Genomic DNA, 18,513 nt, shown 5'->3' with positions numbered 1-18,513 from the left:
CATGACCACTGTAAAAACCATAGCCTTGACTAGACGGACCTTTGTTGGTAAAGTAATGTCTCTGTTACCTCTCAACAAAAATATTACTAAAAAGCTAAATTTAAGACCGTGATGCAAATGTATAGAATACTCTTTTGGACTCTGTGGGAGAGGACAAGGGTGGGATGATTTGGGAGAATGGCATTGAAACATGTATAATATCATATGTGAAATGAATCACCAGTCCAGGTTCGATGCATGAGACAAGGTGCTTGGGGCTGGTGCACTGGGATGACCCAGAGGGATGAGATGGGGAGGGAAGGGGGAGGGGGGTTCAGGATGGGGAACACATGTACACCCATGGCGGATTCATGTCAATGTATGGCAAAAACCACTACAATATTGTAAAGTAATTAACCTCCAATTAAAATAAATAAATTTATATTTAAAAAATTAATTCTAAAATAAATAAATATAAACCCCCCCAAAAAAATAAATAAATAAATAGAAAAGATGGTGATGATCAACAAACACTAACATAAAAGGGGCAGAAACTTTCAGATATAGATTGCCCCAGGAAGGATATCAGAAAATACAAACCATGCAGGGTACCAGATGCCTGGAAATAAGGAACTTACCAGAAATGAGGGTTAGGAACCAAGAGCAGGTGAAGCCAGGAAAGAAAGCCAAGGTACCAGACCTGGAAAAGGTGAAAATAGAAGACCCCTGAGCTACAGTGGCTGAAATATGAGATCAGAAGCTGAAATGTATTTAAAGATGGAGGAAGTGGTGCCCAGATGAGCATTCAAGATAAGCGCTACTGAAAAATGAGATCATCTGAAACAGTGACTTGTTTAACTTTTTATCCCAATCATTTTTCAGTCTTACAGTCTTGGTTCTCAAGTGACACAGATCACCTTGCAATCTTAGATTATAGAACTTAACTTCTATTTGACAATTCTAAAAGGATTTCAGTGGAGGAGGGGGAAGGGAGTTCTCACTATGTTATATACTAAATATTCAAAAACCACCCTTTCTCCATCTCTCCTTGGTCTTTGAAAAACCAAGAATGTTTATAATACAATAATGAAATAAAAATAAAGTCATTCATCAAGAACCCTGTATTTATTTTCTTTATGTCTGAAGGTTGTTAAATCCTAATTATCCTGAACTATTTTCATACTGCTGAGCAGCCTCCACTTACAAAGTCAGTAATTAATATTCAATTTGCCTAGAGCTTTCAGATTTGCATGTTAATTATTGATTTCTTAATCACCAGGATGGGTATTTGAGAGCTTTAGAGAACACTGACATTTCAGTAAATGTTACAGAGTGATCATCTCTGTAGATTGGGGTTTTTAAGAAAATATTTGGAGTCTTTTATTTTCAGATTCCCTCTACACCTGCAGTTCTGATTCTCTTCCTGAGAGATCTGATTAGGCTTTGTACTGGTGACATTGATAGGATAACGAGTACAAATCTGGAAAAGAACAATGTTATCCTTCATGATCACAGCTTGACCATCCTTCTACTAGTGTCTTCCTAGCAAGGGCAGATTTGGGAAAGATATTTATAGCTAGTACCTTTTAAACTACCTACATGAATCCACTTTTAAAGCAACTTTATATAACATTTTACACTGAGGGCATCACGCCCGCAGTTATCCCAGTCCAAGAGAGAAGCAGATGTTTGACCATGTTTACCATCATCATCACCTTTATATTCTACTCCATCCTTTACCTGAAACATTTCTGCCCCATACTGAGCTCTAAGCCTGGCTTTGAAGTGGCCCAGCATAAGCTTGATCCAGCAATCACTTTTAAATGGTTCACCCAGGGCTTAATCCTGACCCTATTCTCACTTACCCGCTGTGGTAGATTGTACTGATATCTCCAATTTTTCATTCTCCCTGAATCTGTTCCTTTTGTGATGTTTCAATCTCTCCTTTGAAAGAGGCAAATAGTATTTTTGCAGCTCCCCCCACTCTGCCCTCAACTTGGGTTCTGTCATGTGACTTGGGTTGTGTCATATGTCAAAATGGATGTGACTGGGCCTGAGTGGAACAAATGCTTGAAAAGTGCTTTTTCTGCTCTTGGCTAAGAGGCACCTTCTGGATCTTCTGAATCTCTGACGTGCCCTCAACTGACTCCCACATCCAACTCAAGAGTATAAAAAAAATTCAAGTGCTCATCCCACTTGGGGCAGGAGGAACTCAGTAGGGCTGTCTACAGTCCTCTCTGCCTGATACCTATATAGATGTCAAAAGGTCAAAAGAAACAGCCAAGTAAGAGAAGATAGGGGACTTCCTTGGAGGTCCAGGGGCTGACTCCACGCTCCCAATGCAAGGGGTCCGGGTTTAATCCTACATGCTGGAACAAAAAGATCCCACACGCCTCAACTAAGAGTTTGCAAAAGAGTCTGCATGCCACAACTGAAGATACTACATGCTGTAATGCAGATCAAAGATTTCACATGCCACAGCTAAGATCTGGCACCCAAATATAAAATAAATAGAAATAAATGTTTTTTTATAATTTTTTTAAAGTAAGAAAAGATAAAATGGAAAGATTCATGCTGTGTCAGGGGTATAGGATTCAGGGGGAGGCAAATTGAGACTGAGATTCACTGTGTATCTCAGGCCTGGCTAGAGAGATACCATCACGGCCATAGCTTGCTGTTTCAACCCACTCATGCCTCAACTGTGCTATCATACTCTCTCCCTCCTAAGGCAGCCGTGTGCATAAACCACTGCCTAACAACCTTGAGGAGTCTGGAAAGGATCTGCTTTTGTTCTCTCAACTGAATGTGAATCAGCACTCATGACTGTTTTGAGGCTTGCCACATTCACGTGTCTTAGGGATGCTTTGGTTATATAATTATAGGTACAAATATTGCTACACCATCACTCTCAGCTGTTATGAGTCCTCTTCCTTTAACAGAACCACCCTGACATTTTGAGAGCTTCAGTGATTAGAACCGAACATTTCTGATATTAACATATTATCAGTTCCACCTCAATATAATAAAAGAAGGAAGCCAAGCCACATCCAAATTCACAAGGTCCAGCACATAGAAGGATAAAGTATGATCCCTTTGCCCTTCCAAGCCAGCCTTTCAAAAGTAGTTGGGGTTCTTCCTTCTATTTCATCTCTCCCCAAATTAGTCCTTGAATCCTTGCCCACTTTTCCTCACTTGGATCTCGTGACTACTCCCAAGCTGGTCCTTAACGACACTCCATGATGCATCTTTCTGTCACACCACTTCCAATTATTTTTAGACTCCCTGTTTATAAGCCTCACTGGAGTGTGAACTCCTGCAAGAAGATACTATGACTTTTTGTCCCTTCTCTATTCATTCATCTCTGTAACTCCACAACCAGCCTAGCACAGGGCCTGGCATAAATTAGATTTTAGGAATATACAGTGATGGTCAAAGTGATGGGTCAGAAGTAACTGCAGTGTCTCTGATCATTGTCCAAAAATCTGGACCATGACTTTTGTTGGGAACGTCCTTGGTACAACTGTGAGAATCTCCCAGTGATTTCCTGCTGTTGTCCTTTCCCCATTACCCTGACCATGAACCAAACCTCCTGTGTGCTCACATGGCTCTAGCATTGACTTGGACTAGCTCTACTGCCGGGAGAAACACCAGTAACCTCAGATATGCAGATGACACCACCCTTATGGCAGAAAGTGAAGAGGAACTAAAGAGCCTCTTGATGAAAGTGAAAGAGGAGAGTGAAAAAGCTGGCTTAAAGCTCAACATTCAAAAAACTAAGATCATGGTATCCAGTCTCATCACTTCATGGTAAATAGATGGAAACCATGATAGACTTTATTTCCTTTGGTTCCAAAATCACTGCAGATGGTGACTGCAGCCATGAAATTAAAAGACACTTGCTCCTTGGAAGAAAAGCTATGACAAGCCTAGACAGCATATTAAAAAGCAGAGGCATCACTTTTCTGACAAAAGACCATCTAGTCAAAGCTATGGTTTTTCCAATAGTCATGTATGGATGTGAGAGTTGGACCATAAATAAGGCTGAGTGTCAAAGTATGATGCTTTTGAACTGTGGTGTTGGAGAAGACTCTTGACAGTCTCTTGGATGCAAGGAGATCAAACCACTCAATCCTAAAGGAAATCAACCCTCAATATTCATTGGAAGGACTGATACTGAAGCTGAAACTCCAGTACTGTGGCCACCTGATGCGAAAAGCTGACTCATTTGAAAGGACCTTGATGCTGGGAAAGACTGAGGGCAGGAGGAGAAGGGGACAATAGAGGATGATGTGGTTGGATGGCATCATCGATTCAATGGACATGAGTTTAAGCAAACTCCAGGAAATAGTGAAGGACAGGGAAGCCTGGCATGTTGCAGTCCATGGGGTGGCAAACAGTCAGACATGACTGAGTGAGTGAGTGAACAGCAAAAACAAAGCCTGGCTCAGTCATTAGCCTCAAAACCTGAGAAGAAATATCTGGAGAAGAGGAAAAGGGAAGTGTTTGCGTAAGAACAGCCTGAATACCGGTCAGAGACAAACTGCGGAAGAGTAAACATCCTCCATCTAAAAAGTGATGTGCAAGCACTCTGTGCTGCCTCAGCTGTGAGGCAAGTACAAGGTGCTGCCTGCTTCAAGGATAATCATTATTTCTGCTGTCTGGATCACTGGAGACAGGATCCATGACCCCAATGCATTTTTCCATCTTTGACGTATATTATTCTATGAATTTTTGATGTTTCAATCTGTGTACTTTGGGGAGAATGACGGTGATTACAAAAGAGTACTTTCATTCTCGTGGGCGAGTGATAGATGGCTGGCTTCCAAGCATGTTCCCCCACAGTAGGGAGACGCCAAGGGGGCATTATGCTCGCTGTGAGCTGCTCTTACATCCACCGCTTCTGAAAGACAGGCTAAATCCTTTCAAGACAGAAAGCTGTGGGTTTGCCTCTTCCCCATTTCGTCAATTATCCTTAGGCTGCTCTGTTCTGTACAGTTATGGAGTGGTTATTTGGGATTAAAGGAGCAATTGAATCTGTATCAAAAATAAGTTTGAGATTCTTCGCCTCCCTGACAAATGTGTTATTACTGCCTTCACAAAGAGGCATTTACCTGTCTGTCAGAAATACGCTTTGTTTTCATTTTGTGTGAAATTCTCTTTTACTTCCAAAGACGCATCTGTGAAATAAAACGAAGGATTCTAACAGACATTTCCCAAGGAGAAGCAGGAGCCTTCACCCTGCTTATGCGGGTCCTGGCCTCTGAGCAGCACCATTTGCTGATGAAATTCAGTCCTGGCCCCACGCACTTTAAAAATAGAACCCTGTGGATTCCCTTCATTTCCAAGGTCCCCGCTGCTGCCCTCATTCACACACTATTTAAGAGATTCCTTTCCCGAATGTTCTCCCGAGTTTTTCCGGAAATAGTGTTTTGCATTTAAAGGGGGCAAGCGGGGTAGCTCTGTGATGGCTGAGTTTCTACCTAATTAAGATCCTGGGACGTGGGTGCTCTCCTCTTTCTGAAATGTGCTCAGAATTACAGTGCTTCTTCCTTTGAGTGAGTCATCCAGTTTCCAGGCTATCATCTCCCGCGCTTCCTGAAAACCTTTAAAGTGTGTTGTCAAGAGCCAGCTCAAACGTGTGGTAATACCTACCTAGAGTTTTCCATTTCCAGACTGCTTTCACATCCACTACCTCTTTGGAATCTTTTAACGATCTCAGGAGGTGATGTTTTCCCATTTTCCAGATCAGAACACGAAGGCTTGGGGAGGATAGGGGTCTTTCCAAAATCAACAACACTACAGATAGACTAACCCAGCTCTCCTGAGTCAATAGCCTGGACTTCTTCCACAGCCAAAGTAAAACCATTACTAATTAGACAAAAATTATGGGAGTGAGGCCTGGACCCAGATGCGTGCTGGGCATGCCCACTGTTTCCTGGGGGATTCTAACATGCAGACAGGGCTGAGGCCAGCTGCGTTCTCCCACCCATCCCTTCTCCATACTTGGCCCTGGGCTCAGGGTTTACAATGGAAGTAATGACTTTTGACATAGGAAGAGGCTAGTGCTTTGTGTATGTGAGTGGGAGGCTGTGTTGGGGGAAGAGATAGGAGGAGGGGGTCTAATCTGCATACATATCATAAGAACTCTGAGAAGCCAGAGATAATGGGGTCCCTCTTTCTTAAGTATCTTATCTTTACCAGGAGAAACACTGAAGGGGTTTGGAGAAAGGTGGTCAGACTACAGCCACAAATTTAAGACTGTTTTTGCATTTTGTACATTGATCTTATCTCAGAGTTTCTCAACCTCTGCACCATTGACATTTGAGGCCGAGTAAGTCTATTGTGGCTTTCCAGATGACTCAGTGGTAAAGAAACTGCCTGCAATGCAGGAGATGTGGGTTCAATCCCCGGGTCAGGAAGGTCCTCTGAAGAAGGAAATGGCAACCCACTCTAGTATTCTTGCCTAGGAAATCCCATGGACAGAGGAGCTTGGCGGACTACAGTTCATGGAATCGCAAAAGAGTCAAAGATGACTCAGCAACCAAACCGCAACAGCAAGTCTTTATTGTGTCTGCTGTTGTGTGTGTTTTAGGAAGTTGGGCGGCATCCCTAGCTTCAGCCCATTAAAGCCAGAAGCATCCCTCACTTCCCCAGTTGTGACAGCCAAAAATGTCTCCAGACATTCCCAAATGTCTCCAAGGGAAAAAAATCGTCCTTCCCCGTTGACAACTACTGCCTTATTTCATCGTGTTAAATGTACGCATACCCGTCTCCCTTTAACTGTGGGCTACCTGAAGGCACAGGCTGTGTTGTCTGTACTCACCTCTCTAATCCCCCAACCTGGCAGCACACAGCAGAGACCTTTCAATTCATGGCAGCCGCTTAAAGAACTACTGTTCCCAGCGTTTGTACTTCACAGTCCTGGTCCCTTGGTGGTAGTTCATTAGAGAAAAGATGACTCCTAATTCAAACTCAGCCAATCAGATTCTCCCTCGTGTTGGAACTGAGACTGATGGACTCTATGTCAGCACCAGGGCTCATTTTTTACACCGATGAGTTGGGAGCTGGGAGCAGCCTCTTGCATTATCACGTGAACTGAGACACAGAGAAGCCAATCCGACAAGAAATAAGAATTAAACACATTCAAGCAGAGACGAGGGAATAGATGAAGCACTTCTGGGTCCATGATGGTTTTGCCCACACTGCCTGATGGCTTTAACAGTCCCTTCCCAAAGCCTGGCTGCCTTCCTGCTCTTGGGTTCTAGGAAACATCCCTCCATCGATATGACGAACTGCTTTTTTGGAAGTAAAATAACTTGACTTGGATTTTGAAACTTGCAATCAAAGAAACCTTACTAATACATGGGATCTGGTACTGGGTAGGTAGTCAACAAACTTTGTTTAATTAATTGATGAATTAATTAATGGGCCAGTAGCCAAAAATAAAAAAGCAGCAAAGGCTTTCTCAGTAGCAGCAGGACCACTGGTTACCTGAGTCCACTGGAATGGAAAAATGGCTCATTTCCCTAGACGGTGCCTGGCCCTGCCTGGAAGCAGAGGCAGAGGTAGAAACTGGGAGAGGAGGAGTTCCATGGTAGAGGGAGATGTGGGATAATAAGACCTGATAGGGTGTTGACAAGAACTCAGTCCTCTGGGAGTCTAATCTGAGCCATTTTTGAGCCTTTCCAAGCTGGGCCCACCCTGGGATAACAACGAACTGGCCTACAAAGAATCTAATCGTTCACTTAGCCAAGCTGCTGCTCCTGAAGCATTTCAAGGGAACTCCCGTTTTTTCAGTCATCCACAGCACAATGCAATTTTGTTCCCAGATCCCTGAGGGTCTTCCAGGATGACCTGAGATTTCTTCTGGATGTGGGTCTGCTGCAGACTGGGATCGAGGAAAGTTCTCTCAACAGGATAGCATGCAGCTCTAAAAATCTAAGGGCAGTCAGCGAGGGGCAAAGCTGAGGTCTCATGTGACACTGAAGGCAAGCCACACCCCTGCATGAAGTCAGGCAGGAGAGACACAGAAGATCCCTGTCCTGCTGAAAGACCAGCAGGTGAATCTGAGTGGTGTGACAGATTCCAGCTGTAACCAGCAAGGCTCCACATTATTAAGTAACAGGAGCTACTGACTGTGGCATCAAATAAGTGAAGTCAAAACCACGATGGCTAACATAGAAAAAGGTGCTCAACATCACTATTCATTAGGGAAATATAATTCAAAACCACAGAGAGATCTCACTTCACATCCATTAGGATAACTACTATTAAGAAAGAAAGAAAAATAGAAAATAACAAGTGTTGATGATGTGGGGAAATTGAAACTCTTGTTCATTGTTGATGGGAATGTAAAATGGTTCAGCCACTACGGAAAACACCATGGCAGTTCCTCAAAAGTTAAAAATAGAAGTCAGTATGATCCAGCAATCTCACCACATGATATATATGCAAAAGAACTGAAAGCAGAGCCTCAAAAAGATATGTACACCCGTATTCACAGAGCATTATTCACAATGTCCAGAAGGTGGAGACAACCTAAAATGCCTATTTGCAGATGCACTAATAAACAGATGTGACAGAGCAGCAGTGGGGACACAGACACTGAGAACAGGCTTATGGACACGGCTGGTGAGGGTCGGGGGAGAAGCGGAGGGTGAGATGCGCGGAGGGAGGAGCATGGAAACATACATTACCTATGTAAAATAGAGAGCCAATGGGAATTTGACTCAGGGAACTCAAAGTGGGGCTCGACCACAATCTAGAGGGGTGGGATGGGGGGAGAGCTGTTTATAAAGGATATGGTTTCTGTTTTGTAAGATGAAAAAAGTTCTGGAGATTGGTTGCACAACAATGGGAATACACAACACCACCAAACTGTACACTTAAAATGGTTAAGTGGTAAATTTTATGTTATTTTATCACAATTTCCAAAAAACAACCACAGTAGCCAAGGGTGTCACCAACATGCCAACGCTGGAGAAAGTAGAGAACTGACATCTGCTCACTGAACAGATAGCTCTTTGCGAAAGGCTCAGAGCATACGGCAAACAACTGCAGTTCAGAGTTCCAGCAGAGGGCCTTCTCTGCCTGGGTAGTCTCTCTTGGACAATGTTTTCTCTGTAAAACCTCCAAGGCATTTGTGCAGCATGTTTCTGAGTCCATGCTTGCTGATCTATTGTACCATCTGAGGCTGTCTCGGGAAGCCGTGACTCAAAGGCAACCCCAGAGGATATGTAATCCTCTGTTAGTCTTGTAGGTATAGGCTATCTCTATCAACAGAGGATCCTAGGAGTTGGGGGTCATGAAGACAGACAAGCAAACTTTGACAATGAAATTGTGGACACCATGAAATCCCAGGGTATCGAGGGAGATGCTCCATTTCTGTACATTGAGGAGATAAGTTTTGGTTGTGAAAGCAATCTTTGGTGGCTTAAAAGAGTTACCCATAGGAAAGTGGATATCTCCTTAATAGGGACTACCACCCAGAACCAATGATGGCTGGAAGCCAGTGGAATACACAATCACCCACAGCCCCACTGCACCTTGGGCAGGAGGATCCCTCCAGGAATTCCTCCTCTGCTCAGTCTTCCTGGAACGGAGAGTGAGTCACTCCTTCCCAGGGACCCCAGCACTTCCAAATTCAGTAGCATCTGGCTTGTTCCCCAGGAGGGCCTCCCACACGCAGACACAAGTTCTACACATGTCTGCTGCAGAAATGAAACACTGAGGAACACAGGTCCTCACAGTGAGGGACACATGTTGAGGGTGGGGAGCCTCAGCTCCCACAAAGGGAATCACTCCAGCTGACCACAGTGAAACCCTGGGGGCCCACAAAGCAATTTTGAAATAAGCATCTCTAGTACGGCAAGCGATGCAGTGGTAAAGAATCTGCCTGCTAATGCAGGAGACTTATTGCAAGAGACACGGGTTCGATCCCTGGCTTGGGAAGATCCCCTGGAGTTGGAAACGGCATCCCACTCCAGTACTCTTGCCTGGAAAATCCCATGGATGGAGGAGCTTGGTGGGCTACAGTCCATGGGCTCACAGAGTTGGACAGGACTGAGCACACACAGGTGAAGTGATCCATACAACATGGCGTCTTCACCCCAGCATCGAAGCTAAGAACACCAACCATTGAGCCAAGCATGGCACAGGAAGCCCCCAGCGTCCAAAAGAACTATGTCCCCAGCCTTTCTGCCTCCATTCTGTAGTACTCTCCACAATATAAACTGAGTGAGTGTGTGGCAGATACTGTGCTTGATGCTAGGAAACCAAGGGCGAAAAGGAGAGAAGGTCCTTGTGTCACACCGGAGCTTATACTGTTATACCCCAAGGAAAGGTAACTGAATAGGGGACAGAGATGCCCGGTATCATTACACAGAGTGTTCACAGTCCCCTTCAGATTTCTGATTAATAAAACTGAACCTGAGCACAGTGCCCTATTATTAAGAAGGTTATATCAGTATCACGTTCCACACATTGAGCGTTTCTGGTAACGAAGACTCCACATCCCTTCCCAAAGGCCTGCCTTCTCAATATAACATCCTAGGAGCCTGCCCTAGGGAGAAAAGTTGAGTCTCCCATCCTTGTCCACAAAGAAGCTAGTCTTCTTAGAAGAACAATCACAATAACTCAAATCAATGTTAATGTCACATTAACTCAAAGCAATGACTTTTAGAGTCAGACAGCTTGATTCCCCCACTTACTGGCTCTATGAACTCAATCCCCACCGTGACTCAGTTTCCCGATATGTAAAATGAAGATAATAACAGTAACCTCCCAGAATTTCTAAGTACATTGAAAGAGGCCTTGTATTTAAAGCCCTTGCATCAAGCCCACCACACAAGACTCTCAGCAAATTCCAGGTTTCCCCCAACTCCTTGGGGTTGACTCTCTCTCCTCTCACCCTCTATCTTGTACCCCATATGGTCTTTGAGAGCACCCTACTCAGGCTTCCTTCCCCTACTGGTATAGTAGTCGCTTCATCTGAATTAAAATTTCCCCAGTTTCTGTCCACAGATAACCATCAGGATCCACAGTATCCTTTTGGCCACAGATCTATGAGTCCCCATTACTTACCAGTAGACTCCACACATAAAGAGGACTCTCCCAGAGGAGGATGCAGGTAGTGTGGAACTCTGATAAAAGAATATTGGGGCTAAGGAGACCTTCAGAATCTTTCAGGAAGGGAGACTCCCACCCCATAAGCACAACAGGACAACTCATTAGCAATGAAGCCACAACTCAAAAGCCTTCCACTGCCAGGCCAAAATGATCAATTTCCCCTCAGTTTCCTCTCTCTCATCCTCCTTCTTCCAAGGCAGTAGTTGAGAGTGGATGAGCTGCCTGTTTGTACAGTAGTGCCTCCCAGTTTTATTGCAAATTAAACATGCACACATTATAAACAAACAATAGATGTCTCTAGAGCAAATATACAGCTTTCAGACCCCTCATAAATTCTTCAAGAGGAGCTCCTTGCAGTTTATAGCCTCAACACAATTTTGAGTGAGTTACAGCCCTAGGAGGAATGTCAGGAAGGAGACTGTTCACTTAGAAGAACTGAGCCTAAGACTGTCCAGTCTCCCATCTTGCTGCAAACTTATTCAGGGTTACAGTGTGGTGATGTTCCAGCCCCACCCTGGCCCACACTCACCTCCCCATGCGTTTTGATTTCTTATAAGATTCTCCTTCTCCAGTAAGCTCAGAATTCACCTCTGCTCACCAAATACCAGAATTCTGGGAAAACTGTATCCACTCAACTACATTACTGCTTTAAAGTCTCATGTTGGAAGACCAGGGCCCAGGGAGATTAAGAAACTGACGAACAAGCAGCAGAGCCAAGACCAGAACACAGATCTTCTGACTCCCAGCTCAGTCCTCTTCCTAATCCACTGTGGGTCTAGGAATCTGACTTAAAAGAAGGGACTTAGAATACTCAAAATTCTGGATGATCGTGTGCTGTAAAGGGTAGGGAATCAGGAGCTTCCCTGGGGGTCCAGTGGTTAAGAATCTGCCTTCCAATGCAGGAGACACGGGTTTGATTCCTGGCTGGGGAATTAAGATCCCACTTCCCACAGGGCAACAAAGCCCAGGCACTGCAATTACTGAGCCTGCACTCTGGTACCACAACCAGAGAGCCCAAATGCCACAACTACTGCACACACACACCACAACCACAAGTAGAGAGTCTGTGAGCCACAAGAAAATTCCTGTGTGCTGCAACTAGGGCCCGACACTGCGAAATAAATAATTAAATCAACTTCTTTTAAAAAAAGGAAAAATCAGGAGCCAATTGGAGGGAGCAGGATCAATGTAGCCAGATACTCATTCCTGGGGGAGGACAAAGGAGACACATGCAGGATCAGTCATAAGCAGGGAGATGGACAGGAAGCACAGGGAACTTCCAGCACTGAATCCACACAGTGGACAAGCAGAGCATCCTTCACTTTCTCTGAATGGGTTTCGTGTCCTTATAGCATCTCTGCCTTACACCAACAATTTGTTCTCCGCCATACAGCAAGTCAACAGAAGTACCACTCAAGCAGGTGCTAAGTAAGCTCAAGTGGGTGATTTCCATCTCAGGATGCTCTGGGAGATGGCCACTCTCACACAGAGGAATGGGGCAATCTCAAGGTCTCCTGTAAGCTGCATGCGACCCTGGCGGGGGCAGTCGCCAACAGAAGTAGACGTTTGGATACTATCTCTTGCCCTGCCATGTTCAGATGAGGAAACTGAGATTGAGAGGGGCCAACCTGCTGAAAATGGCACAGGTGGGAACAGGGACTCCTTACTTACCGCTGGCCTTCAGATTCCCATTCCAGTGTTCCTCCACCCTATCGATCCTCCCCCTAAACTGCCCCCATGGCCTTCCTGCTTGCCTAAGTTACATGTTATAAGTGATGGTGCTTTTTTAGGTGATTCAACTTTACTTTTTGAGGATGTTGTCAGTGTCACTATGCCCCTTGAAATCACTGCCAAATCTCTAGAAAATGTCTCTCTCTGATCTTTGTGTGCATAGCATCTGTGGAGGGGTGAGAGAAAACGGTAGTGGTAGAGAGCAGAGGTCAAGGCGAGCCAGTGGCCCTCCATGCACTGTGGTTGCCTAGCACTTTCCCCGCTGCTTGTGGGAGACAAGCAGCACCATGAGCTAGTTCCTTTTTGTCTCCTTGTGCTTTCCCTGGGTGTCCCTATTCGACCCTAGACACTAGGACTCTTTCCATAAGGAAATAATCTGTAATAGGGAAAAAAGCAAAAAGAAAGAAAGGATTCTAAATGGCCAAGAGTCAAGAAAATCATGCCGCATTATTCCGTAGGATAACATGAAGCTCTTATGAGGGGCATTTGTCGCATTTATAAAGTTCATACGCAGGAAAATGCAGTCTGCAATGTCTTCAGTAGAGAATGCAGCAACCACGTGAGAACTAGAAACTGAGAACTTTGAGCAGGGAAAAGCCCTGATTAGAAGTGTAACTAGAGGGCTTCACTAGCGGCGCAGTGGCGAAGAATCTGCCTGCCAGTGCAGGAGACATAGGTTGCATCCCTGACTCAGAAGGATCCCACATGCCACGGGGGAACTGAGCCCGTGTGCCACAACCATTGAGTCTGTGCTTTAGAGCCCATGAGCCACAACTACTGAGCCTGTGAGCCCTGGAGCCTGTGTTTTGCATGAAAAACCGTGAGAAGCTTCTCATTGCAATGGGAAGCCCCCACACCACAACTAGGGCATGTCCCCCACTTGCCACCAGAGAGAAGCCCGTGCAGCAACGAAGAGCCAGCACAGCCAAAGATAAACAAAATTATTTTTAAAAAGCAGTATAACTAAATAGTAACCATGGATTGTCTGAGAAGTAAGACTGTAAGACACGGTCATGACTTATGTCCTGGCTGAATGTTTGTACCACCCCTTGCCCTGCCTCCTTCAAATTTACATGTTGAGATCCTCATGTGATCTAGTAAGAGGAGCTTTTGGGAGATGATTGAGTCATGAGAGTAGAGCCTTCAGGAATGGGATTAGTGCCCTTATAAAACAGACTCCAGAGAGTCTTCTCATCCCTTCCTTTATGCTAGGACACAGCAAGAAGATGAACCAGAAAGCAGGCTCTTTCCAGGCTCATCCACCAAATCAGTGGATGCCCTGATCTCAGACTTTCCTGACTCCAGAACTGTGAGAAATAAACATCATGTGAGCTACTCAGTTTACACTATTTCTGTTATAGCAGCCCAGTCATATTTTTCTCTACTTTCTGTTTCTCTAGTTATCAACTTTTTATAATAAATGTGAATTTTATAACAGAAAAGAGTAAACTTTATTTTTTAAAACTGTCTATTCAAATGGTGCCAAAATATTAGAGAAAATAGAATATAGTGATTAAGACTTGGGCTCAGATAGGTCTGACTCCCTGGGTTGATTGTTGTTTATCCCTCTGTGCCTCTGTTCTCTTTTGTACAGCTGGGATTAAGAAAATGCCTGCCTCACCTTGTCATCATGAAGATTAAGTGGGAAGAAATATGAAAAGCACCGTCACCAACACCTGGCACATAATAGATGCTTCATAAATGTGTAGCAACTATGACTGTTGTCAGTGTTGCTACAGTGCTAAGCCAGAGCACGAGTGCCAGCCCAGTGCGCGAGTTGGGGGTCAAGAGCACACAAAGGGCCAAGAGCATCCTGGGTTCCCCCTGTGGGTGGACTAGACCCCAAGGATATCAAGTGAAGAAGCAGTGCTAGAACCAGCTTTGAGCGTTTCAGTTCCTAAAGAGCTACCAGCTGGTCTGCAGTGAGAAAAGGTTCCTGTGCAAAGGACATTTGGTCAGTTAGCAGAGTCACCATTCTGCTTCACTGTGAGTTTCCTTACTTTAGACCTTCTCAAGACCAAACTAGACTTTCTGGGAGGTTCAGCTGTATGTAAATTGAGGGAGATGCATACAGACAGGTTATGGCAATTCTAAGTGATCCTTCCATTCCCAGCAGGATTCAGCCAGTAACTTGGGAGGAAGGAGATTTCAGCATCTCTCCATCACCATCCCTGGCTGAAAGCGGGGAAAGGAACTGGGGTTAAGTCCCCGCCGCAGGCGAGTTTAAGTCATGCACCAGTCATGGAGAGAGACTATAACAAAGGGCATAACAGCTAGGTGGCTACATCCAGTACTGGATCAGAAAATGTCAGGACTGTGGCCTCTCAAACAGTCAGAGCTCACCCTTGGCCCTCAGACATCAAGTCTGGGAGTGCGACAACTCCAGGACCCCAAGCAATGGATGTCAGGCTGCTAATGCAGACTGTGTCCTGGTCAGGAATGGCTAGGGATTTATGAGGCCCTGGACCTGCAGGTAAGAGGAGCTGAATGAGGCCAAGGCACAAGCGGTGAACAACTTGCAGGCCTTCTCTGACCAGTTTCTACCAAGGGTTCAGAAACATGGTAATTTAGGCTCAAATTGACCAAAACAGTACATTCTGGCAGAATGATATTACAAGATGGTCTTGGCCTGATTTCTTTTCTTTGTTATTTGAAGGAGAAGAGCAGGTTGTACAGTATCTTCTTCTAGGCAGCAGATCTAAGATCTTGACTCCTTAAGTGTCTGACACAAGGTTGTTCAGTAGGCTGGATGTGTCTTGCTTTGGAAAATCATGCCCAGTGTCAGCTATGCTCCCTCAGTGTAACCAGGCAACCAGATAATTTTTTCCAGACGGCAAAGGCAGGGAAGCTGGTCAAGTTCCACATACCAGTGCTCAGGAAAAGGTATGTTGGTGGCTTCTGGGAGTAGGTGAGGAGAAGAAGGGGGAAGGAAATCACTCGCAATGTGCACGGCACAGAGAGTAGGAGAGAGGATAGAGGTCCTGATGGAAAGAGGAAAAGAGACATTCTCATTCAAGACCACAAATGTCCAGAGATTAATGATGTGTATGTGTCCAGCAGCCAACTGAAGTCTCAAAAAGGACACAGAATCGTTACCCGTCTCTCCTTCCACCGTTAACCAACGCTTGAGTTCTTAACGATGATATGCTACACCCACTGTATCAGTTAGGGTTCAATCAGAAAAGGAGAGTTCTCCCAGTTTTCCAAATAGGGAAGCTTTTAACATAAGGAAATAGTGTGCGTGCATGCAAAGTTGCTCCAGTCGTGTCCAACTCTTTGTGACCCTATGGACTGTAGTCTGCCAGGCTCCTCTGTCCATGGGATTCCCCAGGCAAGAATATTGGAGTGGGTTGCCATGCTCTCCTCCAGGGGAACTTCCTAATCCAGGGATCAAACCCATGTCTCTTATGTCTCCTATATCAGCTGCCTGGGAAGCCCTGAAAAGGAAATAGACACATAAAAAAGAGCAAAGATCAGGGTAGCAGCTGCCAGAGTTCATGAAACCAAAAAGTGACCACAGCAGGGAAGTAACTTCAGACAATTTCTGTTGTCCACAACTCAAAGCAAATGACATAGAGATTACCAAGGGTGCTGCTAACCTCAGGAGTTGCAGAGAAGCCTCAATCTTAGGTACCTGCAACAGGTGGGTCACAAGAATTCATTTGGAAGCTTCTATATACCTCACCTTTGCCCTCCTCCCATCTATCATGACTGTGCCAGAGAATAATGGCTTCTCCTGCCTTGCCACCTTTCAACTGCCACATGAATTTACAGAATCTAACCTAGAACCATTCCAGAAAGGAATTCTGGGAAATGTACTTGCAGACTTCTCTGTAACGATAAGGCAATAATGAAGATAATGTAGAACCAGAGAAGATGCAGGGTTAACTGCAAACAGTCTGGCACACCCACTGAGGATGGGGGTTTTGCCAGTTTCTATATCCTTGGCGTGTAAATTATAGATTTGAAATTTATTATTGATTCCATTTTGACTCTTACCTGCTCTTTTATGGAGTGCTTGGAAAGTGTTAGAGATGGTTAGCTTGTTTATTCACTTGTTTCCTGACTATTTGCTGGATTTTCACTCTGAGCCAGGTGCTGGTCTAGATGAACTGGTGAACAAGACAGGCAAGGGCCTGGCCCTTGGAGGCTTACACTCTAATTAAAGATTACATGACCATAATAAAGTACACCGAACTTTACTAAAATACGCTGATCACGGTCATTTCTTTCTTCTCACAGCTCTATTGAGGCATGTTACATATCTTGAGATTCACCCATTTCCAGTGCATAATTCAATGACTTTTAGTAGATTTACTGAGTTGTACAACAATCACCATAAATCACTTTTAGAACATTCCCATAAGATCCCTCATGCCCATTCCTACCTCCAGCCCTGCACCACCAAGAATCTATTTTTCTGTCTGTATAAATTTGCCTTTCCTGAACATTTCATACAAATGGAATCACATCAATCATTTTAATTCGAGATAAATATGTGATTTAAGTAAACCAGAGAGATGTGATAGAGTAGCTGGGCAGTAGAGAGGAGCATCTTCATTTTGGATGGTGAGAGAAGGCCTCCTTTGAAAGACAATAAGAGTTAAGACTGAGTTGAGATATACCTTTTCAGATAAACTAGGCATATACTGTCAAGAGCATGAAGTAGAGACTATGTTAATTGTTATAAAATATACTAAATATATTAAAATACACCAATACACTAAAATCGTGGTTCAGACCTTATGCAAGTATTACATAGCAAAACTCATGCCCAAGGAGGGTGTTGAGGGCACATGCTGGTGGAGAGAATACAGGAAGAGGTTGGGCAACTCAGAAGAAAGGGAACAGAGTGCTCTATTTCCTCTATAAATGACATTGTACTCAGATTTCATTAACAAATGGGCCCTGTGCCTACTAGAATGTTCAGACATAGAAAGAGATGGAACCAGACAAGGCATCTGCCTGAACTCCTCCCCTGCCTCAGGAACTAAGCCAGGTACAGAAGATTTTCAGCCCTTGGAGACGCAGGGGTTAAGATTTTGGAACCAAAAGTGTTTTTAACCTCAGTTCCTACACTTCCTTGCAATGTGATTTGAGTTGTTTTTTTCCTTGTCCACAATATGGGAATAAAAACTAGCCTTGTTGGACCTTTAGGGGTATTAAATGTGATAATATAGATAAGCAACCAGCCCAATGCCTAACACATCATAGTGAAAATGTTAGTCACTCAGTCGTGTCCAACTCTTAGTGACCCCATGGACTGTAGCCCACCAGGCTCCTCCGTCTTTGGAATTCTCCAGGTAAGGATACTGGAGTGGGGTTGCCATTTCTTTCTCCAGGGGATCTTCCCTACCCAGGGATTCAACCTGGGTCTCTCACAATGTGAGCAGACTCTTTTCCAACTGAGCCACCAGACTCTCTTAACACATCATAAGTCCTTAATTAATGATATAATTTGTTATTCTGAAGGGAGGGGCAGCAGGCTCAAGATCCAGAAAAGCTGAGGTGAGGTTATACACTACTTGGTAGATCAATTTTGATTTAACCACTCTAGCCATCACATATACATAAAAAGACAGGTACTAGTGCTGCCACCAGGCAGAACTAAGGAAATGATTTATTCCTCAGAAGTAGCCACGGACAGGTGAGACTGAACACAATTCTGCAAACATA

The sequence above is a fragment of the Ovis aries genome, chromosome 15 (assembly GCF_016772045.2).
Source record: "Ovis aries strain OAR_USU_Benz2616 breed Rambouillet chromosome 15, ARS-UI_Ramb_v3.0, whole genome shotgun sequence".
Taxonomy (NCBI): Eukaryota; Metazoa; Chordata; class Mammalia; order Artiodactyla; family Bovidae; genus Ovis; species Ovis aries.
Note: the sequence above shows the minus strand (reverse complement) of the source record.